The sequence below is a fragment of the Gasterosteus aculeatus genome, chromosome 13 (genome assembly GCF_964276395.1).
Source record: "Gasterosteus aculeatus chromosome 13, fGasAcu3.hap1.1, whole genome shotgun sequence".
Lineage (NCBI taxonomy): Eukaryota > Metazoa > Chordata > Actinopteri > Perciformes > Gasterosteidae > Gasterosteus > Gasterosteus aculeatus.
In genome coordinates this window covers 964973-989988 of record NC_135701.1, presented here as the reverse complement: position 1 = coordinate 989988, position 25016 = coordinate 964973, and the positions used below count along the sequence as shown (strand labels likewise).

Sequence of the window (25016 nt, the reverse complement as noted above, 5' to 3'; positions counted from 1 at the left end):
ATCTAATCATCCTAAGAAAACAAAGGCAGTAGGACGAGGTGGCCGAGTGGTTGAGGCGATGGACTGCTAATCCATTGTGCTCTGCACGCATGGGTTCGAATCCCATTCTCGTCGCATTTACCTGATGGTCGCTTACCATGTAAGTGTTTGGAGAGAGGCTCAGAGCGTCAAGAAAACCTCATTGATGAATTCAACGAGTTATTTTGCAACGACACGCAGGTGCATCCTGCTGATTTCGATTGTGCAGCAGTTGTTTATCAATCTGGTCATTTTCCACTATTCGCAGGCACAAAATTAATTAAGTTTTAGTGGAGAATGCGGGCGTTGATCCCGCTACTTCTCGCATGCTAAGCGAGCGCTCTACCATTTGAGCTAATTCCCCAACACATAATGCAAACTTGTGTACTTGACCTAAGTGCCCCCCTGCATTTAACGCCTTTACAAAATTCCCAGGAACATGAAAAACATGCTACAATATTGACAATTATCTAATCATCTTATGAAAACAAAAGAAATAGGACGAGGTGGCCGAGTGGTTAAGATGATGGACTGCTAAACCATTGTGCTCAGATCATCAAGAAAAAACACATTAATGCCATTCAACAAGTCCTTTTGCAATGACACGTTGGTGCATCCTGCTGATTCAAAGTGAGCAATGTTTGTTTACAAATCTGGTCGTTTCCCATTAATCACAGGCACATAATTAATTAAGCTTTGGTGGAGAATGCGGGCATTGATCCCGCTACTTCTCGCATGCTAAGCTCTACCATTTGAGCTAATCCCCCAACTCGAAATGAAACTTTGTGTACTTGGCCTAAGTGCCCCCCTGCATTTAACGCCTTTACAAACTTCCCAGGAACATGAAAAACATTCTACAATATTGACAATTATCTAATCATCCTAAGAAAACAAATGCAGTAGGACGAGGTCGCCGAGTGTTTAAGGCGATGGACTGCTAATCCATTGTGCTCTGCACGCATGGGTTCGAATCCCATTCTCGTCGCATTTACCTGATGCTCGCTTACCATGTCAGTGTTTGGAGAAAGGCTCAGATCGTCAAGAAAACCTCATTGATGCATTCAAAGAGTCATTTTGCAACGACACGCAGGTGCATCCTGCTGATTTCGATTGTGCAGCAGTTGTTTATCAATCTGGTCATTTTCCACTATTCGCAGGCACAAAATTAATTAAGTTTTAGTGGAGAATGCGGGCGTTGATCCCGCTACTTCTCGCATGCTAAGCGAGCGCTCTACCATTTGAGCTAATTCCCCAACACATAATGCAAACTTGTGTACTTGACCTAAATGCCCCCCTGCATTTAACGCCTTTACAAACTTCCCAGGAATATGAAAAACATGCTACAATATTGACATTCATTTAATCATCCCATGAAAACAAAAGAAATAGGACGAGGTGGCCGAGTGGTTAAGATGATGGACTGCTAAACCATTGTGCTCTGCACGCATGGGTTCGAATTCCATTCTCGTCGAATTTACCTGATGCTCTCTTACCATGTCAGTGTTTGCAGAAATGTCGTCAAGAAAACCGCATTGATGCATTCAACGAGTCATTTTGCAACGACACGCAGGTGCATCCTGCTGATTTCGATTGTGCAGCAGTTGTTTATCAATCTGGTCATTTTCCACTATTCGCAGGCACAAAATTAATTAAGTTTTAGTGGAGAATGCGGGCGTTGATCCCGCTACTTCTCGCATGCTAAGCGAGCGCTCTACCATTTGAGTTAATTCCCCAACACATAATGCAAACTTGTGTACTTGACCTAAGTGCCCCCCTGCATTTAACGCCTTTACAAAATTCCCAGGAACATGAAAAACATGCTACAATATTGACAATTATCTCATCATCCTATGAAAACAAAAGAAATAGGACGAGGTGGCCGAGTGGTTAAGATGATGGACTGCTAATCCATTGTGCTCAGATCATCAAGAAAAAACACATTAATGCCATTCAACAAGTCCTTTTGCAATGACACGTTGGTGCATCCTGCTGATTCAAAGTGAGCAATGTTTGTTTACAAATCTGGTCGTTTTCCATTAATCACAGGCACATAATTAATTAAGCTTTGGTGGAGAATGCGGGCATTGATCCCGCTACTTCTCGCATGCTAAGCTCTACCATTTGAGCTAATCCCCCAACTCGAAATGAAAATTTGTGTACTTGGCCTAAGTGCCCCCCTGTATTTAACGCCTTTACAAACTTCCCAGGAACATGAAAAACATGCTACAATATTGACAATTATCTAATCATCCTATGAAAACAAAGGCAGTAGGACGAGGTGGCCGAGTGGTTAAGGCGATGGACTGCTAATCCATTGTGATCTGCACGCATGGGTTCGAATCCCATTCTCGTCGCATTTACCTGATGCTCCCTTACCATGTCAGTGTTTGGAGAAAGGCTCAGATCGTCAAGAAAACCTCATTGATGCATTCAACGAGTCATTTTGCAACGACACGCAGGTGCATCCTGCTGATTTCGATTGTGCAGCAGATGTTTATCAATCTGGTGATTTTCCACTATTCGCAGGCACAAAATTAATTAAGTTTTAGTGGAGAATGCGGGCATTGATCCCGCTACTTCTCGCATGCTAAGCGAGCGCTCTACCATTTGAGCTAATTCCCCAACACATAATGCAAACTTGTGTACTTGACCTAAATGCCCCCCTGCATTTAACGCCTTTACAAACTTCCCAGGAATATGAAAAACATGCTACAATATTGACATTCATTTAATCATCCCATGAAAACAAAAGAAATAGGACGAGGTGGCCGAGTGGTTAAGATGATGGACTGCTAAACCATTGTGCTCTGCACGCATGGGTTCGAATTCCATTCTCGTCGAATTTACCTGATGCTCTCTTACCATGTCAGTGTTTGCAGAAATGTCGTCAAGAAAACCGCATTGATGCATTCAACGAGTCATTTTGCAACGACACGCAGGTGCATCCTGCTGATTTCGATTGTGCAGCAGTTGTTTATCAATCTGGTCATTTTCCACTATTCGCAGGCACAAAATTAATTAAGTTTTAGTGGAGAATGCGGGCGTTGATCCCGCTACTTCTCGCATGCTAAGCGAGCGCTCTACCATTTGAGCTAATTCCCCAACACATAATGCAAACTTGTGTACTTGACCTAAGTGCCCCCCTGCATTTAACGCCTTTACAAACTTCCCAGGAATATGAAAAACATGCTACAATATTGACATTCATTTAATCATCCCATGAAAACAAAAGAAATAGGACGAGGTGGCCGAGTGGTTAAGATGATGGACTGCTAAACCATTGTGCTCAGATCATCAAGAAAAAACACATTAATGCCATTCAACAAGTCCTTTTGCAATGACACGTTGGTGCATCCTGCTGATTCAAAGTGAGCAATGTTTGTTTACAAATCTGGTCGTTTCCCATTAATCACAGGCACATAATTAATTAAGCTTTGGTGGAGAATGCGGGCATTGATCCCGCTACTTCTCGCATGCTAAGCTCTACCATTTGAGCTAATCCCCCAACTCGAAATGAAAATTTGTGCACTGTTTTGGACTTTACAGAAATTAAAACACTTGTCTTAAACTTTTGTCAGAAGTGAGATTTGAACCCACGCCTCCAGGGGAGACTGCGACCTTAACGCAGCGCCTTAGACCACTCGGCCATCCTGACTGTAAAATACCTCAAACACTGAAATTATGACAAATACTAGGATAACCTACATTTCATATATCATTGAATTGCACATCCTTTTTTACAAAAGAGCGAGAAAAATCATGTCTGATACCTGCAGCCTCCTCCCTTGAGGCACTTCGGATTCACTTGTTACATGAATGCCTTCTTCACGGTTTCCCTCGCAACCTCATGTTTTGGACTTTACGGAAATTGAAACACTTCTTATAAATATCAGGTCTGATACCTGCAGCGTCCTCCCTTGTGGCACATACACATTCACGTAAGTGGACATTTATTTGTTACATGAATGCCTTTTTCACGGTTTCCCTCGCAACCTCTTGTTTTGGACTTTACAGAAATTTAAAGAATTGTCTTAACCTTTTGCCAGAAGTGTGATTTGACCCCACGCCTCCAGGGGAGACTGCGACCTTAACGCAGCGCCTTAGACCACTCGGCCATCCTGACTGTAAAATACCTTGAACACTGAAATTATGACAAATAGTAGGATAACCTACATTTCATATATCATTGAATTGCACATCCTTTTTTACAAAAGAGCGAGAAATATCAGGTCTGATACCTGCAGCGTCCTCCCTTGTGGCACATACACATTCACGTAAGTGGACATTTATTTGTTACATGAATGCCTTTTTCACGGTTTCCCTCGCAACCTCTTGTTTTGGACTTTACAGAAATTTAAAGAATTGTCTTAACCTTTTGCCAGAAGTGTGATTTGACCCCACGCCTCCAGGGGAGACTGCGACCTTAACGCAGCGCTTTAGACCACTCGGCCATCCTGACAGTAAAATATCTCAAATATTGAAAATATGACAAATAGCAGGATAACCTATATTTCATATGTCATTGAATTGCACATCCTTTTTTACATAAGAGCGAGAAATATCAGCTCTGATACCTGCAGCGTCCTCCCTTGTGGCACTTACACATGTGTAAGGCACATACACATTCACGTAAGTGGACATTTATTTGTTACATGAATGCCTTTTTCACGGTTTCCCTCGCAACCTCTTGTTTTGGACTTTACAGAAATTAAAACACTTGTCTTAAAATTTTTGTCAGAAGTGGGATTTGAACTCACGCCTCCAGGGGAGACTGCGACCTTAACGCAGCGCCTTAGACCACTCGGCCATCCTGACTGTAAAATACCTCAAACACTGAAATTATGACAAATACTAGGATAACCTACATTTCATATATCATTGAATTGCACATCCTTTTTTACAAAAGAGCGAGAAAAATCATGTCTGATACACTTCGGATTCACTTGTTACATGAATAACCTACATTTCATATATCATTGAATTGCACATCCTTTTTTACAAAAGAGCGAGAAATATCAGGTCTGATACCTGCAGCGTCCTCCCTTGTGGCACATACACATTCACGTAAGTGGACATTTATTTGTTACATGAATGCCTTTTTCACGGTTTCCCTCGCAACCTCTTGTTTTGGACTTTACAGAAATTAAAACACTTGTCTTAACCTTTTGTCAGAAGTGGGATTTGAACCCACGCCTCCAGGGGAGACTGCGACCTTAACGCAGCGCCTTAGACCACTCGGCCATCCTGACAGTAAAATACCTAAAATATTGAAAATATGACAAATAGCAGGATAACCTATATTTCATATATCATTGAATTGCACATCCTTTTTTACAAAAGAGCGAGAAATATCAGCTCTGATACCTGCAGCGTCCTCCCTTGTGGCACTTACACATTCACGTAAGTGTACATTTATTCGTCACATGAATGCCTTTTTCACGGTTTCCCTCGCAACCTCTTGTTTTGGACTTTACAGAAATTTAAAGAATTGTCTTAACCTTTTGTCAGAAGTGGGATTTGAACCCACGCCTCCAGGGGAGACTGCGACCTTAACGCAGCGCCTTAGACCACTCGGCCATCCTGACTGTAAAATACCTCAAACACTGAAATTATGACAAATACTAGGATAACCTATATTTCATATATCATTGAATTGCACATCCTTTTTTACAAAAGAGCGAGAAATATCAGGTCTGATACCTGCAGCGTCCTCCCTTGTGGCACATACACATTCACGTAACTGGACATTTATTTGTTACATGAATGCCTTTTTCACGGTTTCCCTCGCAACCTCTTGTTTTGGACTTTACAGAAATTTAAAGAATTGTCTTAACCTTTTGCCAGAAGTGTGATATGACCCCACGCCTCCAGGGGAGACTGCAACCTTAACGCAGCGCCTTAGACCACTCGGCCATCCTGACAGTAAAATACCTCAAATATTGAAAATATGACAAAAAGCAGGATAACCTATATTTCATATGTCATTGAATTGCACATCCTTTTTTACAAAAGAGCGAGAAATATCAGCTCTGATACCTGCAGCGTCCTCCCTTGTGGCACATACACATTCACGTAAGTGGACATTTATTGTTACATGAAGGCCTTTTTCACGGTTTCCCTCGCAACCTCTTGTTTTGGACTTTACAGAAATTAAAACACTTGTCTTAACCTTCTGTCAGAAGTGGGATTTGAACCCACGCCTCCAGGGGAGACTGCGGCCTTAACGCAGCGCCTTAGACCACTCGGCCATCCTGACTGTAAAATAGCTAAAACATTGAAAATATGACAAATAGCAGGATAACCTACATTTCATTTATCATTGAATTGCACATCCTTTTTTACAAAAGAGCGAGAAATATCAGCTCTGATACCTGCAGCGTCCTCCCTTGTGGCACTTACACATGTGTAAGGCACATACACATTCACGTAAGTGGACATTTATTCGTTACATGAAGGCCTTTTTCACGGTTTCCCTCGCAACCTCTTGTTTTGGACTTTACAGAAATTAAAACACTGGTCTTAACCTTCTGTCAGAAGTGGGATTTGAACCCACGCCTCCAGGGGAGACTGCGACCTTAACGCAGCGCCTTAGACCACTCGGCCATCCTGACTGTAAAATACCTCAAACATTGAAATTATGACAAATAGCAGGATAACCTACATTTCATGTATCATTGAATTGCACATCCTTTTTTACAAAAGAGCAAGAAATATCAGCTCTGATACCTGCAGCGTCCTCCCTTGTGGCACTTACACATGTGTAAGGCACATACACATTCACGTAAGTGGACATTTATTCGTTACATGAAGGCCTTTTTCACGGTTTCCCTCGCAACCTCTTGTTTTGGACTTTACAGAAATTAAAAAACTGGTCTTAACCTTCTGTCAGAAGTGGGATTTGAACCCACGCCTCCAGGGGAGACTGCGACCTTAACGCAGCGCCTTAGACCACTCGGCCATCCTGACTGTAAAATACCTCAAACACTGAAATTATGACAAATACTAGGATAACCTATATTTCATATATCATTGAATTGCACATCCTTTTTTACAAAAGAGCGAGAAATATCAGCTCTGATACCTGCAGCGTCCTCCCTTGTGGCACATACACATTCACGTAAGTGGACATTTATTGTTACATGAATGCCTTTTTCACGGTTTCCCTCGCAACCTCTTGTTTTGGACTTTACAGATATTAAAACACTTGTCTTAACCTTCTGTCAGAAGTGGGATTTGAACCCACGCCTCCAGGGGAGACTGCGACCTTAACGCAGCGCCTTAGACCACTCGGCCATCCTGACAGTAAAATACCTAAAATATTGAAATTATGACAAATACTAGGATAACCTACATTTCATATATCATTGAATTGCACATCCTTTTTTACAAAAGAGCGAGAAATATCAGGTCTGATACCTGCAGCGTCCTCCCTTGTGGCACTTACACATTCACGTAAGTGGACATTTATTCGTTACATGAATGCCTTTTTCACGGTTTCCCTCGCAACCTCTTGTTTTGGACTTTACAGAAATTTAAAGAATTGTCTTAACCTTTTGTCAGAAGTGGGATTTGAACCCACGCCTCCAGGGGAGACTGCGACCTTAACGCAGCGCCTTAGACCACTCGGCCATCCTGACTTTAAAATACCTCAAACACTGAAATTATGACAAATACTAGGATAACCTATATTTCATATATCATTGAATTGCACATCCTTTTTTACAAAAGAGCGAGAAATATCAGGTCTGATACCTGCAGCGTCCTCCCTTGTGGCACATACACATTCACGTAACTGGACATTTATTTGTTACATGAATGCCTTTTTCACGGTTTCCCTCGCAACCTCTTGTTTTGGACTTTACAGAAATTAAAACACTTGTCTTAACCTTTTGTCAGAAGTGGGATTTGAACCCACGCCTCCAGGGGAGACTGCGACCTTAACGCAGCGCCTTAGACCACTCGGCCATCCTGACAGTAAAATACCTAAAATATTGAAAATATGACAAATAGCAGGATAACCTATATTTCATATGTCATTGAATTGCACATCCTTTTTTACAAAAGAGCGAGAAATATCAGCTCTGATACCTGCAGCGTCCTCCCTTGTGGCACATACACATTCACGTAAGTGGACATTTATTGTTACATGAATGCCTTTTTCACGGTTTCCCTCGCAACCTCTTGTTTTGGACTTTACAGATATTAAAACACTTGTCTTAACCTTCTGTCAGAAGTGGGATTTGAACCCACGCCTCCAGGGGAGACTGCGACCTTAACGCAGCGCCTTAGACCACTCGGCCATCCTGACTGTAAAATACCTCAAACATTGAAATTATGACAAATAGCAGGATAACCTACATTTCATATATCATTGAATTGCACATCCTTTTTTACAAAAGAGCGAGAAATATCAGCTCTGATACCTGCAGCGTCCTCCCTTGTGGCACTTACACATTCACGTAAGTGTACATTTATTCGTCACATGAATGCCTTTTTCACGGTTTCCCTCGCAACCTCTTGTTTTGGACTTTACAGAAATTTAAAGAATTGTCTTAACCTTTTGTCAGAAGTGGGATTTGAACCCACGCCTCCAGGGGAGACTGCGACCTTAACGCAGCGCCTTAGACCACTCGGCCATCCTGACTGTAAAATACCTCAAACACTGAAATTATGACAAATACTAGGATAACCTATATTTCATATATCATTGAATTGCACATCCTTTTTTACAAAAGAGCGAGAAATATCAGGTCTGATACCTGCAGCGTCCTCCCTTGTGGCACATACACATTCACGTAACTGGACATTTATTTGTTACATGAATGCCTTTTTCACGGTTTCCCTCGCAACCTCTTGTTTTGGACTTTACAGAAATTTAAAGAATTGTCTTAACCTTTTGCCAGAAGTGTGATATGACCCCACGCCTCCAGGGGAGACTGCAACCTTAACGCAGCGCCTTAGACCACTCGGCCATCCTGACAGTAAAATACCTCAAATATTGAAAATATGACAAAAAGCAGGATAACCTATATTTCATATGTCATTGAATTGCACATCCTTTTTTACAAAAGAGCGAGAAATATCAGCTCTGATACCTGCAGCGTCCTCCCTTGTGGCACATACACATTCACGTAAGTGGACATTTATTGTTACATGAAGGCCTTTTTCACGGTTTCCCTCGCAACCTCTTGTTTTGGACTTTACAGAAATTAAAACACTTGTCTTAACCTTCTGTCAGAAGTGGGATTTGAACCCACGCCTCCAGGGGAGACTGCGGCCTTAACGCAGCGCCTTAGACCACTCGGCCATCCTGACTGTAAAATAGCTAAAACATTGAAAATATGACAAATAGCAGGATAACCTACATTTCATTTATCATTGAATTGCACATCCTTTTTTACAAAAGAGCGAGAAATATCAGCTCTGATACCTGCAGCGTCCTCCCTTGTGGCACTTACACATGTGTAAGGCACATACACATTCACGTAAGTGGACATTTATTCGTTACATGAAGGCCTTTTTCACGGTTTCCCTCGCAACCTCTTGTTTTGGACTTTACAGAAATTAAAACACTGGTCTTAACCTTCTGTCAGAAGTGGGATTTGAACCCACGCCTCCAGGGGAGACTGCGACCTTAACGCAGCGCCTTAGACCACTCGGCCATCCTGACTGTAAAATACCTCAAACATTGAAATTATGACAAATAGCAGGATAACCTACATTTCATGTATCATTGAATTGCACATCCTTTTTTACAAAAGAGCAAGAAATATCAGCTCTGATACCTGCAGCGTCCTCCCTTGTGGCACTTACACATGTGTAAGGCACATACACATTCACGTAAGTGGACATTTATTCGTTACATGAAGGCCTTTTTCACGGTTTCCCTCGCAACCTCTTGTTTTGGACTTTACAGAAATTAAAAAACTGGTCTTAACCTTCTGTCAGAAGTGGGATTTGAACCCACGCCTCCAGGGGAGACTGCGACCTTAACGCAGCGCCTTAGACCACTCGGCCATCCTGACTGTAAAATACCTCAAACACTGAAATTATGACAAATACTAGGATAACCTATATTTCATATATCATTGAATTGCACATCCTTTTTTACAAAAGAGCGAGAAATATCAGCTCTGATACCTGCAGCGTCCTCCCTTGTGGCACATACACATTCACGTAAGTGGACATTTATTGTTACATGAATGCCTTTTTCACGGTTTCCCTCGCAACCTCTTGTTTTGGACTTTACAGATATTAAAACACTTGTCTTAACCTTCTGTCAGAAGTGGGATTTGAACCCACGCCTCCAGGGGAGACTGCGACCTTAACGCAGCGCCTTAGACCACTCGGCCATCCTGACAGTAAAATACCTAAAATATTGAAATTATGACAAATACTAGGATAACCTACATTTCATATATCATTGAATTGCACATCCTTTTTTACAAAAGAGCGAGAAATATCAGGTCTGATACCTGCAGCGTCCTCCCTTGTGGCACTTACACATTCACGTAAGTGGACATTTATTCGTTACATGAATGCCTTTTTCACGGTTTCCCTCGCAACCTCTTGTTTTGGACTTTACAGAAATTTAAAGAATTGTCTTAACCTTTTGTCAGAAGTAGGATTTGAACCCACGCCTCCAGGGGAGACTGCGACCTTAACGCAGCGCCTTAGACCACTCGGCCATCCTGACTTTAAAATACCTCAAACACTGAAATTATGACAAATACTAGGATAACCTATATTTCATATATCATTGAATTGCACATCCTTTTTTACAAAAGAGCGAGAAATATCAGGTCTGATACCTGCAGCGTCCTCCCTTGTGGCACATACACATTCACGTAACTGGACATTTATTTGTTACATGAATGCCTTTTTCACGGTTTCCCTCGCAACCTCTTGTTTTGGACTTTACAGAAATTTAAAGAATTGTCTTAACCTTTTGCCAGAAGTGTGATATGACCCCACGCCTCCAGGGGAGACTGCAACCTTAACGCAGCGCCTTAGACCACTCGGCCATCCTGACAGTAAAATACCTCAAATATTGAAAATATGACAAAAAGCAGGATAACCTATATTTCATATGTCATTGAATTGCACATCCTTTTTTACAAAAGAGCGAGAAATATCAGCTCTGATACCTGCAGCGTCCTCCCTTGTGGCACATACACATTCACGTAAGTGGACATTTATTGTTACATGAAGGCCTTTTTCACGGTTTCCCTCGCAACCTCTTGTTTTGGACTTTACAGAAATTAAAACACTTGTCTTAACCTTCTGTCAGAAGTGGGATTTGAACCCACGCCTCCAGGGGAGACTGCGGCCTTAACGCAGCGCCTTAGACCACTCGGCCATCCTGACTGTAAAATAGCTAAAACATTGAAAATATGACAAATAGCAGGATAACCTACATTTCATTTATCATTGAATTGCACATCCTTTTTTACAAAAGAGCGAGAAATATCAGCTCTGATACCTGCAGCGTCCTCCCTTGTGGCACTTACACATGTGTAAGGCACATACACATTCACGTAAGTGGACATTTATTCGTTACATGAAGGCCTTTTTCACGGTTTCCCTCGCAACCTCTTGTTTTGGACTTTACAGAAATTAAAACACTGGTCTTAACCTTCTGTCAGAAGTGGGATTTGAACCCACGCCTCCAGGGGAGACTGCGACCTTAACGCAGCGCCTTAGACCACTCGGCCATCCTGACTGTAAAATACCTCAAACATTGAAATTATGACAAATAGCAGGATAACCTACATTTCATGTATCATTGAATTGCACATCCTTTTTTACAAAAGAGCAAGAAATATCAGCTCTGATACCTGCAGCGTCCTCCCTTGTGGCACTTACACATGTGTAAGGCACATACACATTCACGTAAGTGGACATTTATTCGTTACATGAAGGCCTTTTTCACGGTTTCCCTCGCAACCTCTTGTTTTGGACTTTACAGAAATTAAAAAACTGGTCTTAACCTTCTGTCAGAAGTGGGATTTGAACCCACGCCTCCAGGGGAGACTGCGACCTTAACGCAGCGCCTTAGACCACTCGGCCATCCTGACTGTAAAATACCTCAAACACTGAAATTATGACAAATACTAGGATAACCTATATTTCATATATCATTGAATTGCACATCCTTTTTTACAAAAGAGCGAGAAATATCAGCTCTGATACCTGCAGCGTCCTCCCTTGTGGCACATACACATTCACGTAAGTGGACATTTATTGTTACATGAATGCCTTTTTCACGGTTTCCCTCGCAACCTCTTGTTTTGGACTTTACAGATATTAAAACACTTGTCTTAACCTTCTGTCAGAAGTGGGATTTGAACCCACGCCTCCAGGGGAGACTGCGACCTTAACGCAGCGCCTTAGACCACTCGGCCATCCTGACAGTAAAATACCTAAAATATTGAAATTATGACAAATACTAGGATAACCTACATTTCATATATCATTGAATTGCACATCCTTTTTTACAAAAGAGCGAGAAATATCAGGTCTGATACCTGCAGCGTCCTCCCTTGTGGCACTTACACATTCACGTAAGTGGACATTTATTCGTTACATGAATGCCTTTTTCACGGTTTCCCTCGCAACCTCTTGTTTTGGACTTTACAGAAATTTAAAGAATTGTCTTAACCTTTTGTCAGAAGTGGGATTTGAACCCACGCCTCCAGGGGAGACTGCGACCTTAACGCAGCGCCTTAGACCACTCGGCCATCCTGACTTTAAAATACCTCAAACACTGAAATTATGACAAATACTAGGATAACCTACATTTCATATATCATTGAATTGCACATCCTTTTTTACAAAAGAGCGAGAAATATCAGGTCTGATACCTGCAGCGTCCTCCCTTGTGGCACATACACATTCACGTAAGTGGACATTTATTTGTTACATGAATGCCTTTTTCACGGTTTCCCTCGCAACCTCTTGTTTTGGACTTTACAGAAATTAAAACACTTGTCTTAACCTTTTGCCAGAAGTGTGATATGACCCCACGCCTCCAGGGGAGATTGCAACCTTAACGCAGCGCCTTAGACCACTCGGCCATCCTGACAGTAAAATACCTCAAATATTGAAAATATGACAAAAAGCAGGATAACCTATATTTCATATGTCATTGAATTGCACATCCTTTTTTACAAAAGAGCGAGAAATATCAGCTCTGATACCTGCAGCGTCCTCCCTTGTGGCACATACACATTCACTTAAGTGGACATTTATTGTTACATGAAGGCCTTTTTCACGGTTTCCCTCGCAACCTCTTGTTTTGGAATTTACAGAAATTAAAACACTTGTCTTAACCTTCTGTCAGAAGTGGGATTTGAACCCACGCCTCCAGGGGAGACTGCGGCCTTAACGCAGCGCCTTAGACCACTCGGCCATCCTGACTGTAAAATAGCTAAAACATTGAAAATATGACAAATAGCAGGATAACCTACATTTCATATATCATTGAATTGCACTTCCTTTTTTACAAAAGAGCGAGAAATATCAGCTCTGATACCTGCAGCGTCCTCCCTTGTGGCACTTAAACATGTGTAAGGCACATACACATTCACGTAAGTGGACATTTATTCGTTACATGAATGCCTTTTTCACGGTTTCCCTCGCAACCTCTTGTTTTGGACTTTACAGAAATTAAAACACTGGTCTTAACCTTCTGTCAGAAGTGAGATTTGAACCCACGCCTCCAGGGGAGACTGCGACCTTAACGCAGCGCCTTAGACCACTCGGCCATCCTGACTGTAAAATACCTCAAACATTGAAATTGTGACAAATAGCAGGATAACCTACATTTCATATATCATTGAATTGCACATCCTTTTTTACAAAAGAGCGAGAAATATCAGCTCTGATACCTGCAGCGTCCTCCCTTGTGGCACTTACACATTCACGTAAGTGGACATTTATTCGTTACATGAATGCCTTTTTCACGGTTTCCCTCGCAACCTCTTGTTTTGGACTTTACAGAAATTTAAAGAATTGTCTTAACCTTTTGTCAGAAGTGGGATTTGAACCCACGCCTCCAGGGGAGACTGCGACCTTAACGCAGCGCCTTAGACCACTCGGCCATCCTGACTGTAAAATACCTCAAACATTGAAATTGTGACAAATAGCAGGATAACCTACATTTCATATATCATTGAATTGCACATCCTTTTTTACAAAAGAGCAAGAAATATCAGCTCTGATACCTGCAGCATCCTCCCTTGTGGCACTTACACATTCACGTAAGTGGACATTTATTCGTTACATGAATGCCTTTTTCACGGTTTCCCTCGCAACCTCTTGTTTTGGACTTTACAGAAATTTAAAGAATTGTCTTAACCTTTTGTCAGAAGTGGGATTTGAACCCACGCCTCCAGGGGAGACTGCGACCTTAACGCAGCGCCTTAGACCACTCGGCCATCCTGACTTTAAAATACCTCAAACACTGAAATTATGACAAATACTAGGATAACCTACATTTCATATATCATTGAATTGCACATCCTTTTTTACAAAAGAGCGCCTTAGACCACTCGGCCATCCTGACTGTAAAATACCTCAAACATTGAAATTGTGACAAATAGCAGGATAACCTACATTTCATATATCATTGAATTGCACATCCTTTTTTACAAAAGAGCGAGAAATATCAGCTCTGATACCTGCAGCGTCCTCCCTTGTGGCACTTACACATTCACGTAAGTGGACATTTATTCGTTACATGAATGCCTTTTTCACGGTTTCCCTCGCAACCTCTTGTTTTGGACTTTACAGAAATTTAAAGAATTGTCTTAACCTTTTGTCAGAAGTGGGATTTGAACCCACGCCTCCAGGGGAGACTGCGACCTTAACGCAGCGCCTTAGACCACTCGGCCATCCTGACTGTAAAATACCTCAAACATTGAAATTGTGACAAATAGCAGGATAACCTACATTTCATATATCATTGAATTGCACATCCTTTTTTACAAAAGAGCAAGAAATATCAGCTCTGATACCTGCAGCATCCTCCCTTGTGGCACTTACACATTCACGTAAGTGGACATTTATTCGTTACATGAATGCCTTTTTCACGGTTTCCCTCGCAACCTCTTGTTTTGGACTTTACAGAAATTTAAAGAATTGTCTTAACCTTTTGTCAGAAGTGGGATTTGAACCCACGCCTCCAGGGGAGACTGCGACCTTAACGCAGCGCCTTAGACCACTCGGCCATCCTGACTTTAAAATACCTCAAACACTGAAATTATGACAAATACTAGGATAACCTACATTTCATATATCATTGAATTGCACATCCTTTTTTACAAAAGAGCGCCTTAGACCACTCGGCCATCCTGACTGTAAAATACCTCAAACATTGAAATTGTGACAAATAGCAGGATAACCTACATTTCATATATCATTGAATTGCACATCCTTTTTTACAAAAGAGCGAGAAATATCAGCTCTGATACCTGCAGCGTCCTCCCTTGTGGCACTTACACATTCACGTAAGTGGACATTTATTTGTTACATGAATGCCTTTTTCACGGTTTCCCTCGCAACCTCTTGTTTTGGACTTTACAGAAATTTAAAGAATTGTCTTAACCTTTTGTCAGAAGTGGGATTTGAACCCACGCCTCCAGGGGAGACTGCGACCTTAACGCAGCGCCTTAGACCACTCGGCCATCCTGACTGTAAAATACCACAAACACTGAAATTATGACAAATAGCAGGATAACCTACATTTCATGTATCATTGAATTGCACATCCTTTTTTACAAAAGAGCGAGAAATATCAGCTCTGATACCTGCAGCGTCCTCCCTTGTGGCACTTACACATGTGTAAGGCACATACTTATTCACGTAAGTGGACATTTATTCGTTACATGAATGCTTTTTTCACGGTTTCCCTCGCAACCTCTTGTTTTGGACTTTACAGAAATTAAAACACTTGTCTTAACCTTCTGTCAGAAATGGGATTTGAACCCACGCCTCCAGGGGAGACTGCGGCCTTAACACAGCGCCTTAGACCACTCGGCCATTCTGACTGTAAAATACCTAAAACATTGAAAATATGACAAATAGCAGGATAACCTACATTTCATTTATCATTGAATTCCACATCCTTTTTTACAAAAGAGCGAGAAATATCAGCTCTGATACCTGCAGCGTCCTCCCTTGTGGCACTTACACATGTGTAAGGCACATACACATTCACGTAAGTGGACATTTATTTGTTACATGAATGCCTTTTTCACGGTTTCCCTCGCAACCTCTTGTTTTGGACTTTACAGAAATTTAAAAAATTGTCTTAACCTTCTGTCAGAAGTGGGATTTGAACCCACGCCTCCAGGGGAGACTGCGACCTTAACGCAGCGCCTTAGACCACTCGGCCATCCTGACTGTAAAATACCTCAAACACTGAAATTATGACAAATACTAGGATAACCTATATTTCATATATGATTGAATTGCACATCCTTTTTTACAAAAGAGCGAGAAATATCAGGTCTGATACCTGCAGCGTCCTCCCTTGTGGCACATACACATTCACGTAACTGGACATTTATTTGTTACATGAATGCCTTTTTCACGGTTTCCCTCGCAACCTCTTGTTTTGGACTTTACAGAAATTTAAAGAATTGTCTTAACCTTTTGCCAGAAGTGTGATATGACCCCACGCCTTCAGGGGAGACTGCAACCTTAACGCAGCGCCTTAGACCACTCGGCCATCCTGACAGTAAAATACCTCAAATATTGAAAATATGACAAAAAGCAGGATAACCTATATTTCATATGTCATTGAATTGCACATCCTTTTTTACAAAAGAGCGAGAAATATCAGCTCTGATACCTAAAGCGTCCTCCCTTGTGGCACATACACATTCACGTAAGTGGACATTTATTGTTACATGAAGGCCTTTTTCACGGTTTCCCTCGCAACCTCTTGTTTTGGACTTTACAGAAATTTAAAGAATTGTCTTAACCTTTTGTCAGAAGTGGGATTTGAACCCACGCCTCCAGGGGAGACTGCGACCTTAACGCAGCGCCTTAGACCACTCGGCCATCCTGACTTTAAAATACCTCAAACACTGAAATTATGACAAATACTAGGATAACCTACATTTCATATATCATTGAATTGCACATCCTTTTTTACAAAAGAGCGAGAAATATCAGGTCTGATACCTGCAGCGTCCTCCCTTGTGGCACATACACATTCACGTAAGTGGACATTTATTTGTTACATGAATGCCTTTTTCACGGTTTCCCTCGCAACCTCTTGTTTTGGACTTTACAGAAATTAAAACACTTGTCTTAACCTTTTGCCAGAAGTGTGATATGACCCCACGCCTCCAGGGGAGATTGCAACCTTAACGCAGCGCCTTAGACCACTCGGCCATCCTGACAGTAAAATACCTCAAATATTGAAAATATGACAAAAAGCAGGATAACCTATATTTCATATGTCATTGAATTGCACATCCTTTTTTACAAAAGAGCGAGAAATATCAGCTCTGATACCTGCAGCGTCCTCCCTTGTGGCACATACACATTCACGTAAGTGGACATTTATTGTTACATGAAGGCCTTTTTCACGGTTTCCCTCGCAACCTCTTGTTTTGGACTTTACAGAAATTAAAACACTTGTCTTAACCTTCTGTCAGAAGTGGGATTTGAACCCACGCCTCCAGGGGAGACTGCGGCCTTAACGCAGCGCCTTAGACCACTCGGCCATCCTGACTGTAAAATAGCTAAAACATTGAAAATATGACAAATAGCAGGATAACCTACATTTCATTTATCATTGAATTGCACTTCCTTTTTTACAAAAGAGCGAGAAATATCAGCTCTGATACCTGCAGCGTCCTCCCTTGTGGCACTTAAACATGTGTAAGGCACATACACATTCACGTAAGTGGACATTTATTCGTTACATGAATGCCTTTTTCACGGTTTCCCTCGCAACCTCTTGTTTTGGACTTTACAGAAATTAAAACACTGGTCTTAACCTTCTGTCAGAAGTGAGATTTGAACCCACGCCTCCAGGGGAGACTGCGACCTTAACGCAGCGCCTTAGACCACTCGGCCATCCTGACTGTAAAATACCTCAAACATTGAAATTATGACAAATAGCAGGATAACCTACATTTCATATATCATTGAATTGCACATCCTTTTTTACAAAAGAGCAAGAAATATCAGCTCTGATACCTGCAGCGTCCTCCCTTGTGGCACTTACACATTCACGTAAGTGGACATTTATTCGTCACATGAATGCCTTTTTCACGGTTTCCCTCGCAACCTCTTGTTTTGGACTTTACAGAAATTTAAAGAATTGTCTTAACCTTTTGTCAGAAGTGGGATTTGAACCCACGCCTCCAGGGGAGACTGCGACCTTAACGCAGCGCCTTAGACCACTCGGCCATCCTGACTGTAAAATACCTCAAACACTGAAATTATGACAAATACTAGGATAACCCATATTTCATATATGATTGAATTGCACATCCTTTTTTACAAAAGAGCGAGAAATATCAGGTCTGATACCTGCAGCGTCCTCCCTTGTGGCACATACACATTCACGTAACTGGACATTTATTTGTTACATGAATGCCTTTTTCACGGTTTCCCTCGCAACCTCTTGTTTTGGACTTTACAGAAATTTAAAGAATTGTCTTAACCTTTTGCCAGAAGTGTGATATGACCCCACGCCTCCAGGGGAGACTGCAACCTTAACGCAGCGCCTTAGACCACTCGGCCATCCTGACAGTAAAATACCTCAAATATTGAAAATATGACAAAAAGCAGGATAACCTATATTTCATATGTCATTGAATTGCACATCCTTTTTTACAAAAGAGCGAGAAATATCAGCTCTGATACCTGCAGCGTCCTCCCTTGTGGCACATACACATTCACGTAAGTGGACATTTATTGTTACATGAAGGCCTTTTTCACGGTTTCCCTCGCAACCTCTTGTTTTGGACTTTACAGAAATTAAAACACTTGTCTTAACCTTCTGTCAGAAGTGGGATTTGAACCCACGCCTCCAGGGGAGACTGCGGCCTTAACGCAGCGCCTTAGACCACTCGGCCATCCTGACTGTAAAATAGCTAAAACATTGAAAATATGACAAATAGCAGGATAACCTACATTTCATTTATCATTGAATTGCACATCCTTTTTTACAAAAGAGCGAGAAATATCAGCTCTGATACCTGCAGCGTCCTCCCTTGTGGCACTTACACATGTGTAAGGCACATACACATTCACGTAAGTGGACATTTATTCGTTACATGAAGGCCTTTTTCACGGTTTCCCTCGCAACCTCTTGTTTTGGACTTTACAGAAATTAAAACACTGGTCTTAACCTTCTGTCAGAAGTGGGATTTGAACCCACGCCTCCAGGGGAGACTGCGACCTTAACGCAGCGCCTTAGACCACTCGGCCATCCTGACTGTAAAATACCTCAAACATTGAAATTATGACAAATAGCAGGATAACCTACATTTCATGTATCATTGAATTGCACATCCTTTTTTACAAAAGAGCGAGAAATATCAGCTCTGATACCTGCAGCGTCCTCCCTTGTGGCACTTACACATTCACGTAAGTGGACATTTATTCGTCACATGAATGCCTTTTTCACGGTTTCCCTCGCAACCTCTTGTTTTGGACTTTACAGAAATTAAAACACTGGTCTTAACCTTCTGTCAGAAGTGAGATTTGAACCCACGCCTCCAGGGGAGACTGCGACCTTAACGCAGCGCCTTAGACCACTCGGCCATCCTGACTGTAAAATACCTCAAACATTGAAATTGTGACAAATAGCAGGATAACCTACATTTCATATATCATTGAATCGCACATCCTTTTTTACAAAAGAGCGAGAAATATCAGCTCTGATACCTGCAGCGTCCTCCCTTGTGGCACTTACACATTCACGTAAGTGGACATTTATTCGTTACATGAATGCCTTTTTCACGGTTTCCCTCGCAACCTCTTGTTTTGGACTTTACAGAAATTAAAACACTGGTCTTAACCTTCTGTCAGAAGTGAGATTTGAACCCACGCCTCCAGGGGAGACTGCGACCTTAACGCAGCGCCTTAGACCACTCGGCCATCCTGACTGTAAAATACCTCAAACATTGAAATTATGACAAATAGCAGGATAACCTACATTTCATATATCATTGAATTGCACATCCTTTTTTACAAAAGAGCAAGAAATATCAGCTCTGATACCTGCAGCGTCCTCCCTTGTGGCACTTACACATTCACGTAAGTGGACATTTATTCGTCACATGAATGCCTTTTTCACGGTTTCCCTCGCAACCTCTTGTTTTGGACTTTACAGAAATTTAAAGAATTGTCTTAACCTTTTGTCAGAAGTGGGATTTGAACCCACGCCTCCAGGGGAGACTGCGACCTTAACGCAGCGCCTTAGACCACTCGGCCATCCTGACTGTAAAATACCTCAAACACTGAAATTATGACAAATACTAGGATAACCCATATTTCATATATGATTGAATTGCACATCCTTTTTTACAAAAGAGCGAGAAATATCAGGTCTGATACCTGCAGCGTCCTCCCTTGTGGCACATACACATTCACGTAACTGGACATTTATTTGTTACATGAATGCCTTTTTCACGGTTTCCCTCGCAACCTCTTGTTTTGGACTTTACAGAAATTTAAAGAATTGTCTTAACCTTTTGCCAGAAGTGTGATATGACCCCACGCCTCCAGGGGAGACTGCAACCTTAACGCAGCGCCTTAGACCACTCGGCCATCCTGACAGTAAAATACCTCAAATATTGAAAATATGACAAAAAGCAGGATAACCTATATTTCATATGTCATTGAATTGCACATCCTTTTTTACAAAAGAGCGAGAAATATCAGCTCTGATACCTGCAGCGTCCTCCCTTGTGGCACATACACATTCACGTAAGTGGACATTTATTGTTACATGAAGGCCTTTTTCACGGTTTCCCTCGCAACCTCTTGTTTTGGACTTTACAGAAATTAAAACACTTGTCTTAACCTTCTGTCAGAAGTGGGATTTGAACCCACGCCTCCAGGGGAGACTGCGGCCTTAACGCAGCGCCTTAGACCACTCGGCCATCCTGACTGTAAAATAGCTAAAACATTGAAAATATGACAAATAGCAGGATAACCTACATTTCATTTATCATTGAATTGCACATCCTTTTTTACAAAAGAGCGAGAAATATCAGCTCTGATACCTGCAGCGTCCTCCCTTGTGGCACTTACACATGTGTAAGGCACATACACATTCACGTAAGTGGACATTTATTCGTTACATGAAGGCCTTTTTCACGGTTTCCCTCGCAACCTCTTGTTTTGGACTTTACAGAAATTAAAACACTGGTCTTAACCTTCTGTCAGAAGTGGGATTTGAACCCACGCCTCCAGGGGAGACTGCGACCTTAACGCAGCGCCTTAGACCACTCGGCCATCCTGACTGTAAAATACCTCAAACATTGAAATTATGACAAATAGCAGGATAACCTACATTTCATGTATCATTGAATTGCACATCCTTTTTTACAAAAGAGCGAGAAATATCAGCTCTGATACCTGCAGCGTCCTCCCTTGTGGCACTTACACATTCACGTAAGTGGACATTTATTCGTCACATGAATGCCTTTTTCACGGTTTCCCTCGCAACCTCTTGTTTTGGACTTTACAGAAATTAAAACACTGGTCTTAACCTTCTGTCAGAAGTGAGATTTGAACCCACGCCTCCAGGGGAGACTGCGACCTTAACGCAGCGCCTTAGACCACTCGGCCATCCTGACTGTAAAATACCTCAAACATTGAAATTGTGACAAATAGCAGGATAACCTACATTTCATATATCATTGAATCGCACATCCTTTTTTACAAAAGAGCGAGAAATATCAGCTCTGATACCTGCAGCGTCCTCCCTTGTGGCACTTACACATTCACGTAAGTGGACATTTATTCGTTACATGAATGCCTTTTTCACGGTTTCCCTCGCAACCTCTTGTTTTGGACTTTACAGAAATTTAAAAAATTGTCTTAACCTTCTGTCAGAAGTGGGATTTGAACCCACGCCTCCAGGGGAGACTGCGGCCTTAACGCAGCGCCTTAGACCACTCGACCATCCTGACTGCAAAATACCTAAAACATTGAAAATATGACAAATAGCAGGATAACCTACATTTCATTTATCATTGAATTCCACATCCTTTTTTACAAAAGAGCGAGAAATATCAGCTCTGATACCTGCAGCGTCCTCCCTTGTGGCACATACACATTCACGTAACTGGACATTTATTGTTACATGAATGCCTTTTTCACGGTTTCCCTCGCAACCTCTTGTTTTGGACTTTACAGAAATTTAAAAAATTGTCTTAACCTTCTGTCAGAAGTGGGATTTGAACCCACGCCTCCAGGGGAGACTGCGACCTTAACGCAGCGCCTTAGACCACTCGGCCATCCTGACTGTAAAATAGCTAAAACATTGAAAATATGACAAATAGCAGGATAACCTACATTTCATTTATCATTGAATTGCACATCCTTTTTTACAAAAGAGCGAGAAATATCAGCTCTGATACCTGCAGCGTCCTCCCTTGTGGCACTTACACATGTGTAAGGCACATACACATTCACGTAAGTGGACATTTATTTGTTACATGAATGCCTTTTTCACGGTTTCCCTCGCAACCTCTTGTTTTGGACTTTACAGAAATTTAAAAAATTGTCTTAACCTTCTGTCAGAAGTGGGATTTGAACCCACGCCTCCAGGGGAGACTGCGGCCTTAACGCAGCGCCTTAGACCACTCGGCCATCCTGACTGCAAAATACCTACAACATTGAAAATATGACAAATAGCAGGATAACCTACATTTCATTTATCATTGAATTCCACATCCTTTTTTACAAAAGAGCGAGAAATATCAGCTCTGATACCTGCAGCGTCCTCCCTTGTGGCACTTACACATGTGTAAGGCACATACACATTCACGTAAGTGGACATTTATTTGTTACATGAATGCCTTTTTCACGGTTTCCCTCGCAACCTCTTGTTTTGGACTTTACAGAAATTTAAAAAATTGTCTTAACCTTCTGTCAGAAGTGGGATTTGAACCCACGCCTCCAGGGGAGACTGCGACCTTAACGCAGCGCCGTAGACCACTCGGCCATCCTGACTGTAAAATACCTCAAACACTGAAATTATGACAAATACTAGGATAACCTGTATTTCATACATCATTGAATTGCACATCCTTTTTTACAAAAGAGCGAGAAATATCAGGTCTGATACCTGCAGCGTTCTCCCTTGTGGCACATACACATTCACGTAAGTGGACATTTATTTGTTACATGAATGCCTTTTTCACGGTTTCCCTCGCAACCTCTTGTTTTGGACTTTACAGAAATTAAAACACTTGTCTTAACCTTTTTGTCAGAAGTGGGATTTGAACCCACGCCTCCAGGGGAGACTGCGACCTTAACGCAGCGCCTTAGACCACTCGGCCATCCTGACTGTAAAATACCTCAAACACTGAAATTATGACAAATACTAGGATAACCTATATTTCATATATCATTGAATTGCACATCCTTTTTTACAAAAGAGCGAGAAATATCAGCTCTGATACCTGCAGCGTCCTCCCTTGTGGCACTTACACATGTGTAAGGCACATACACATTCACGTAAGTGGACATTTATTCGTTACATGAATGCCTTTTTCACGGTTTCCCTCGCAACCTCTTGTTTTGGACTTTACAGAAATTAAAACACTTGTCTTAACCTTCTGTCAGAAGTGGGATTTGAACCCACGCCTCCAGGGGAGACTGCGGCCTTAACGCAGCTCCTTAGACCACTCGGCCATCCTGACTGCAAAATACCTCAAACATTGAAATTATGACAAATAGCAGGATAACCTACATTTCATGTATCATTGAATTGCACATCCTTTTTTACAAAAGAGCGAGAAATATCAGCTCTGATACCTGCAGCGTCCTCCCTTGTGGCACTTACACATGTGTAAGGCACATACTTATTCACGTAAGTGGACATTTATTCGTTACATGAAGGCCTTTTTCACGGTTTCCCTCGCAACCTCTTGTTTTGGACTTTACAGAAATTTAAAAAATTGTCTTAACCTTCTGTCAGAAGTGGGATTTGAACCCACGCCTCCAGGGGAGACTGCGACCTTAACGCAGCGCCTTAGACCACTCGGCCATCCTGACTGTAAAATACCTCAAACACTGAAATTATGACAAATAGCAGGATAACCTACATTTCATATATCATTGAATTGCACATCCTTTTTTACAAAAGAGCGAGAAATATCAGGTCTGATACCTGCAGCGTCCTCCCTTGTGGCACTTACACATTCACGTAACTGGACATTTATTTGTTACATGAATGCTTTTTTCACGGTTTCCCTCGCAACCTCTTGTTTTGGACTTTACAGAAATTAAAACACTTGTCTTAACCTTCTGTCAGAAGTGGGATTTGAACCCACGCCTCCAGGGGAGACTGCGGCCTTAACGCAGCGCCTTAGACCACTCGGCCATCCTGACTGTAAAATACCTCAAACACTGAAATTATGACAAATACTAGGATAACCTATATTTCATATATCATTGAATTGCACATCCTTTTTTACAAAAGAGCGAGAAATATCAGCTCTGATACCTGCAGCGTCCTCCCTTGTGGCACTTACACATGTGTAAGGCACATACACATTCACGTAAGTGGACATTTATTCGTTACATGAATGCCTTTTTCACGGTTTCCCTCGCAACCTCTTGTTTTGGACTTTACAGAAATTAAAACACTTGTCTTAACCTTCTGTCAGAAGTGGGATTTGAACCCACGCCTCCAGGGGAGACTGCGGCCTTAACGCAGCTCCTTAGACCACTCGGCCATCCTGACTGCAAAATACCTCAAACATTGAAATTATGACAAATAGCAGGATAAC

At 41.8% G+C, this 25016-nt stretch overlaps 54 non-coding genes across 54 annotated transcripts; 5 read left to right on the top strand and 49 right to left on the bottom strand.

Moving 5' to 3' along the window:
- Positions 1–32: 32 nt before the first annotated feature.
- trnas-gcu (transfer RNA serine (anticodon GCU)) lies at positions 33–114 on the top strand. Its single transcript has one exon. It is a non-coding gene; the product is annotated as a tRNA-Ser (tRNA).
- Positions 115–921: 807 nt separating this feature from the next.
- Positions 922–1003, top strand: trnas-gcu (transfer RNA serine (anticodon GCU)). Its single transcript has one exon. It is a non-coding gene; the product is annotated as a tRNA-Ser (tRNA).
- Positions 1004–1407: 404 nt separating this feature from the next.
- Positions 1408–1489, top strand: trnas-gcu (transfer RNA serine (anticodon GCU)). The gene has a single exon. It is a non-coding gene; the product is annotated as a tRNA-Ser (tRNA).
- An 801-nt stretch (positions 1490–2290) lies between these two features.
- trnas-gcu (transfer RNA serine (anticodon GCU)) lies at positions 2291–2372 on the top strand. Its single transcript has one exon. It is a non-coding gene; the product is annotated as a tRNA-Ser (tRNA).
- Positions 2373–2776: 404 nt separating this feature from the next.
- On the top strand, positions 2777–2858 carry trnas-gcu (transfer RNA serine (anticodon GCU)). The gene has a single exon. It is a non-coding gene; the product is annotated as a tRNA-Ser (tRNA).
- Positions 2859–3590: 732 nt separating this feature from the next.
- trnal-aag (transfer RNA leucine (anticodon AAG)) lies at positions 3591–3673 on the bottom strand. The gene has a single exon. It is a non-coding gene; the product is annotated as a tRNA-Leu (tRNA).
- Positions 3674–5184: 1511 nt separating this feature from the next.
- trnal-aag (transfer RNA leucine (anticodon AAG)) lies at positions 5185–5267 on the bottom strand. Its single transcript has one exon. It is a non-coding gene; the product is annotated as a tRNA-Leu (tRNA).
- Positions 5268–5520: 253 nt separating this feature from the next.
- On the bottom strand, positions 5521–5603 carry trnal-aag (transfer RNA leucine (anticodon AAG)). Its single transcript has one exon. It is a non-coding gene; the product is annotated as a tRNA-Leu (tRNA).
- Positions 5604–6191: 588 nt separating this feature from the next.
- Positions 6192–6274, bottom strand: trnal-aag (transfer RNA leucine (anticodon AAG)). The gene has a single exon. It is a non-coding gene; the product is annotated as a tRNA-Leu (tRNA).
- A 272-nt stretch (positions 6275–6546) lies between these two features.
- trnal-aag (transfer RNA leucine (anticodon AAG)) lies at positions 6547–6629 on the bottom strand. Its single transcript has one exon. It is a non-coding gene; the product is annotated as a tRNA-Leu (tRNA).
- Positions 6630–6901: 272 nt separating this feature from the next.
- On the bottom strand, positions 6902–6984 carry trnal-aag (transfer RNA leucine (anticodon AAG)). The gene has a single exon. It is a non-coding gene; the product is annotated as a tRNA-Leu (tRNA).
- Positions 6985–7236: 252 nt separating this feature from the next.
- trnal-aag (transfer RNA leucine (anticodon AAG)) lies at positions 7237–7319 on the bottom strand. The gene has a single exon. It is a non-coding gene; the product is annotated as a tRNA-Leu (tRNA).
- Positions 7320–7572: 253 nt separating this feature from the next.
- trnal-aag (transfer RNA leucine (anticodon AAG)) lies at positions 7573–7655 on the bottom strand. Its single transcript has one exon. It is a non-coding gene; the product is annotated as a tRNA-Leu (tRNA).
- Positions 7656–7908: 253 nt separating this feature from the next.
- On the bottom strand, positions 7909–7991 carry trnal-aag (transfer RNA leucine (anticodon AAG)). Its single transcript has one exon. It is a non-coding gene; the product is annotated as a tRNA-Leu (tRNA).
- A 252-nt stretch (positions 7992–8243) lies between these two features.
- trnal-aag (transfer RNA leucine (anticodon AAG)) lies at positions 8244–8326 on the bottom strand. The gene has a single exon. It is a non-coding gene; the product is annotated as a tRNA-Leu (tRNA).
- A 253-nt stretch (positions 8327–8579) lies between these two features.
- trnal-aag (transfer RNA leucine (anticodon AAG)) lies at positions 8580–8662 on the bottom strand. Its single transcript has one exon. It is a non-coding gene; the product is annotated as a tRNA-Leu (tRNA).
- A 588-nt stretch (positions 8663–9250) lies between these two features.
- On the bottom strand, positions 9251–9333 carry trnal-aag (transfer RNA leucine (anticodon AAG)). Its single transcript has one exon. It is a non-coding gene; the product is annotated as a tRNA-Leu (tRNA).
- Positions 9334–9605: 272 nt separating this feature from the next.
- On the bottom strand, positions 9606–9688 carry trnal-aag (transfer RNA leucine (anticodon AAG)). The gene has a single exon. It is a non-coding gene; the product is annotated as a tRNA-Leu (tRNA).
- A 272-nt stretch (positions 9689–9960) lies between these two features.
- Positions 9961–10043, bottom strand: trnal-aag (transfer RNA leucine (anticodon AAG)). The gene has a single exon. It is a non-coding gene; the product is annotated as a tRNA-Leu (tRNA).
- A 252-nt stretch (positions 10044–10295) lies between these two features.
- Positions 10296–10378, bottom strand: trnal-aag (transfer RNA leucine (anticodon AAG)). The gene has a single exon. It is a non-coding gene; the product is annotated as a tRNA-Leu (tRNA).
- Positions 10379–10631: 253 nt separating this feature from the next.
- On the bottom strand, positions 10632–10714 carry trnal-aag (transfer RNA leucine (anticodon AAG)). Its single transcript has one exon. It is a non-coding gene; the product is annotated as a tRNA-Leu (tRNA).
- Positions 10715–11302: 588 nt separating this feature from the next.
- Positions 11303–11385, bottom strand: trnal-aag (transfer RNA leucine (anticodon AAG)). The gene has a single exon. It is a non-coding gene; the product is annotated as a tRNA-Leu (tRNA).
- A 272-nt stretch (positions 11386–11657) lies between these two features.
- trnal-aag (transfer RNA leucine (anticodon AAG)) lies at positions 11658–11740 on the bottom strand. Its single transcript has one exon. It is a non-coding gene; the product is annotated as a tRNA-Leu (tRNA).
- Positions 11741–12012: 272 nt separating this feature from the next.
- Positions 12013–12095, bottom strand: trnal-aag (transfer RNA leucine (anticodon AAG)). Its single transcript has one exon. It is a non-coding gene; the product is annotated as a tRNA-Leu (tRNA).
- Positions 12096–12347: 252 nt separating this feature from the next.
- trnal-aag (transfer RNA leucine (anticodon AAG)) lies at positions 12348–12430 on the bottom strand. The gene has a single exon. It is a non-coding gene; the product is annotated as a tRNA-Leu (tRNA).
- Positions 12431–12683: 253 nt separating this feature from the next.
- trnal-aag (transfer RNA leucine (anticodon AAG)) lies at positions 12684–12766 on the bottom strand. Its single transcript has one exon. It is a non-coding gene; the product is annotated as a tRNA-Leu (tRNA).
- Positions 12767–13354: 588 nt separating this feature from the next.
- On the bottom strand, positions 13355–13437 carry trnal-aag (transfer RNA leucine (anticodon AAG)). Its single transcript has one exon. It is a non-coding gene; the product is annotated as a tRNA-Leu (tRNA).
- Positions 13438–13709: 272 nt separating this feature from the next.
- Positions 13710–13792, bottom strand: trnal-aag (transfer RNA leucine (anticodon AAG)). Its single transcript has one exon. It is a non-coding gene; the product is annotated as a tRNA-Leu (tRNA).
- A 253-nt stretch (positions 13793–14045) lies between these two features.
- trnal-aag (transfer RNA leucine (anticodon AAG)) lies at positions 14046–14128 on the bottom strand. Its single transcript has one exon. It is a non-coding gene; the product is annotated as a tRNA-Leu (tRNA).
- A 253-nt stretch (positions 14129–14381) lies between these two features.
- Positions 14382–14464, bottom strand: trnal-aag (transfer RNA leucine (anticodon AAG)). The gene has a single exon. It is a non-coding gene; the product is annotated as a tRNA-Leu (tRNA).
- A 373-nt stretch (positions 14465–14837) lies between these two features.
- On the bottom strand, positions 14838–14920 carry trnal-aag (transfer RNA leucine (anticodon AAG)). The gene has a single exon. It is a non-coding gene; the product is annotated as a tRNA-Leu (tRNA).
- A 253-nt stretch (positions 14921–15173) lies between these two features.
- On the bottom strand, positions 15174–15256 carry trnal-aag (transfer RNA leucine (anticodon AAG)). The gene has a single exon. It is a non-coding gene; the product is annotated as a tRNA-Leu (tRNA).
- A 373-nt stretch (positions 15257–15629) lies between these two features.
- On the bottom strand, positions 15630–15712 carry trnal-aag (transfer RNA leucine (anticodon AAG)). The gene has a single exon. It is a non-coding gene; the product is annotated as a tRNA-Leu (tRNA).
- A 272-nt stretch (positions 15713–15984) lies between these two features.
- On the bottom strand, positions 15985–16067 carry trnal-aag (transfer RNA leucine (anticodon AAG)). The gene has a single exon. It is a non-coding gene; the product is annotated as a tRNA-Leu (tRNA).
- A 272-nt stretch (positions 16068–16339) lies between these two features.
- Positions 16340–16422, bottom strand: trnal-aag (transfer RNA leucine (anticodon AAG)). Its single transcript has one exon. It is a non-coding gene; the product is annotated as a tRNA-Leu (tRNA).
- Positions 16423–17010: 588 nt separating this feature from the next.
- trnal-aag (transfer RNA leucine (anticodon AAG)) lies at positions 17011–17093 on the bottom strand. The gene has a single exon. It is a non-coding gene; the product is annotated as a tRNA-Leu (tRNA).
- Positions 17094–17681: 588 nt separating this feature from the next.
- trnal-aag (transfer RNA leucine (anticodon AAG)) lies at positions 17682–17764 on the bottom strand. Its single transcript has one exon. It is a non-coding gene; the product is annotated as a tRNA-Leu (tRNA).
- Positions 17765–18036: 272 nt separating this feature from the next.
- On the bottom strand, positions 18037–18119 carry trnal-aag (transfer RNA leucine (anticodon AAG)). The gene has a single exon. It is a non-coding gene; the product is annotated as a tRNA-Leu (tRNA).
- A 253-nt stretch (positions 18120–18372) lies between these two features.
- Positions 18373–18455, bottom strand: trnal-aag (transfer RNA leucine (anticodon AAG)). The gene has a single exon. It is a non-coding gene; the product is annotated as a tRNA-Leu (tRNA).
- Positions 18456–19043: 588 nt separating this feature from the next.
- trnal-aag (transfer RNA leucine (anticodon AAG)) lies at positions 19044–19126 on the bottom strand. The gene has a single exon. It is a non-coding gene; the product is annotated as a tRNA-Leu (tRNA).
- A 272-nt stretch (positions 19127–19398) lies between these two features.
- Positions 19399–19481, bottom strand: trnal-aag (transfer RNA leucine (anticodon AAG)). Its single transcript has one exon. It is a non-coding gene; the product is annotated as a tRNA-Leu (tRNA).
- A 253-nt stretch (positions 19482–19734) lies between these two features.
- trnal-aag (transfer RNA leucine (anticodon AAG)) lies at positions 19735–19817 on the bottom strand. The gene has a single exon. It is a non-coding gene; the product is annotated as a tRNA-Leu (tRNA).
- A 253-nt stretch (positions 19818–20070) lies between these two features.
- Positions 20071–20153, bottom strand: trnal-aag (transfer RNA leucine (anticodon AAG)). Its single transcript has one exon. It is a non-coding gene; the product is annotated as a tRNA-Leu (tRNA).
- A 253-nt stretch (positions 20154–20406) lies between these two features.
- trnal-aag (transfer RNA leucine (anticodon AAG)) lies at positions 20407–20489 on the bottom strand. The gene has a single exon. It is a non-coding gene; the product is annotated as a tRNA-Leu (tRNA).
- A 588-nt stretch (positions 20490–21077) lies between these two features.
- On the bottom strand, positions 21078–21160 carry trnal-aag (transfer RNA leucine (anticodon AAG)). Its single transcript has one exon. It is a non-coding gene; the product is annotated as a tRNA-Leu (tRNA).
- A 272-nt stretch (positions 21161–21432) lies between these two features.
- On the bottom strand, positions 21433–21515 carry trnal-aag (transfer RNA leucine (anticodon AAG)). Its single transcript has one exon. It is a non-coding gene; the product is annotated as a tRNA-Leu (tRNA).
- Positions 21516–21768: 253 nt separating this feature from the next.
- trnal-aag (transfer RNA leucine (anticodon AAG)) lies at positions 21769–21851 on the bottom strand. Its single transcript has one exon. It is a non-coding gene; the product is annotated as a tRNA-Leu (tRNA).
- Positions 21852–22104: 253 nt separating this feature from the next.
- Positions 22105–22187, bottom strand: trnal-aag (transfer RNA leucine (anticodon AAG)). The gene has a single exon. It is a non-coding gene; the product is annotated as a tRNA-Leu (tRNA).
- Positions 22188–22439: 252 nt separating this feature from the next.
- trnal-aag (transfer RNA leucine (anticodon AAG)) lies at positions 22440–22522 on the bottom strand. Its single transcript has one exon. It is a non-coding gene; the product is annotated as a tRNA-Leu (tRNA).
- A 272-nt stretch (positions 22523–22794) lies between these two features.
- Positions 22795–22877, bottom strand: trnal-aag (transfer RNA leucine (anticodon AAG)). Its single transcript has one exon. It is a non-coding gene; the product is annotated as a tRNA-Leu (tRNA).
- A 272-nt stretch (positions 22878–23149) lies between these two features.
- Positions 23150–23232, bottom strand: trnal-aag (transfer RNA leucine (anticodon AAG)). Its single transcript has one exon. It is a non-coding gene; the product is annotated as a tRNA-Leu (tRNA).
- A 254-nt stretch (positions 23233–23486) lies between these two features.
- On the bottom strand, positions 23487–23569 carry trnal-aag (transfer RNA leucine (anticodon AAG)). The gene has a single exon. It is a non-coding gene; the product is annotated as a tRNA-Leu (tRNA).
- A 627-nt stretch (positions 23570–24196) lies between these two features.
- On the bottom strand, positions 24197–24279 carry trnal-aag (transfer RNA leucine (anticodon AAG)). Its single transcript has one exon. It is a non-coding gene; the product is annotated as a tRNA-Leu (tRNA).
- Positions 24280–24532: 253 nt separating this feature from the next.
- Positions 24533–24615, bottom strand: trnal-aag (transfer RNA leucine (anticodon AAG)). The gene has a single exon. It is a non-coding gene; the product is annotated as a tRNA-Leu (tRNA).
- Positions 24616–25016: the final 401 nt, after the last annotated feature.